Here is a 1,245-nt window from a genome sequence, read left to right as displayed (position 1 = left end):
GCACATCATGCTGAATTGTCATTTGTTTTGCTCTAGATTCCTTTTCCATCACTTTCCTTTTTCCAGCCTTTTCCTTCTTCCCTCCCCCTTCCTTCCTTCTTTCCTCCCTCCCTTCCTTCTTTCCTTCCTTCCTTCCTTCCTTCCTTCCTTCCTTCCTCACTTCCTCCCTCTCTCCCTCCCTTCTTTCCTTCGCAAAAATAATAACTAAGCACCCACATGTGTCAAGTAGTATGTGCCAAAATCTGGGAAGACATAGTTAGGGTTAGAAGTTGGGGTCGGGTTTCTGCTATCATGTATCTAGCCCTCTGTGGAGCTAACAGGAATACAATACTGTGATGTGCACATGTTGGCACAGAGAAGAAATGAGATGCAATGGGAAAATGGAAACAGGACCCTTAGTACATTCCTGCATGAAACTATGACTCCAAAACAAGAACTTGATTAATAAATAGGAGTTAACCAAAAAATGACGTGAAATACAGTGAACATTTCTTGTTTGGGGTATTCCCATAACCCATCCCATCTTTTAATATGAAACATTTTTCTTTAGAAAATGGTCTCTCCACCTTTGTGATCAGTCTCAGTGTGACGATAAGTCCAGGTGTCCTGACCCCATCAGTGGATGGTAGAGAATATAAGCAAGACCAACTGCAATCTTTCTCTAGGGATTTTGAATCTTAAGTAGAATAACAAAGTGATGAAGAAATCATTTGGAGTAGATATTTTTAACTAAAAAAGAAATAATAAAATACAATTCACATATAACATTGGATAAGTTTATTGCATACAATGTGTTGATTTATTTATATATTGCAATATAATTACCACTGTAGTGTTACCTAATACATCTATCCTATCACATAATTAGCATCTCTTTTTGTGGTGAGAACATTTAAGATCTAGTCTCTAGCAACTTTGAATATATAATATAGAGAAATACGGAACACTTCACAAATCTGCATGCCATCCTTGCCCAGGGGCCCTGTTAATCTTCTCTGCATTGTTTTAATTTTAGTAATATGGAAGTGAGCACTGGAGTAGATTTTTATGTGACAACTGAATAAGATGGCCCAGGGTTTCCTGCTGCTCAGACTTGCAGCACTGCTCTGGTTCCTCTATGTCTGTGCTGTGAGCCACCTTTCCAATAAATTTTAATTTTCTTAATCTAGCAAGAGGCAGTATCAGTTGTTAATCAAATAAGTCTAACTGAAACAAGAAGGTTGTGCTACATAGAAGGTACAGTAT

The 1,245-nt window shown here is 38.0% G+C and overlaps 1 non-coding gene across 1 annotated transcript; it reads right to left on the bottom strand.

Annotated features, from left to right (window-relative positions):
- Positions 1-932: 932 nt before the first annotated feature.
- LOC121102992 lies at positions 933-1,035 on the bottom strand. The gene has a single exon (XR_005835144.1). It is a non-coding gene; the product is annotated as a U6 spliceosomal RNA (small nuclear RNA).
- Between the last annotated feature and the right edge of the window lie 210 nt (positions 1,036-1,245).

The sequence above is a fragment of the Ursus maritimus genome, unplaced genomic scaffold (genome assembly GCF_017311325.1).
Source record: "Ursus maritimus isolate PB19 unplaced genomic scaffold, ASM1731132v1 scaffold_16, whole genome shotgun sequence".
Lineage (NCBI taxonomy): Eukaryota > Metazoa > Chordata > Mammalia > Carnivora > Ursidae > Ursus > Ursus maritimus.
This window is presented reverse-complemented; position numbering and strand designations above follow the sequence as displayed.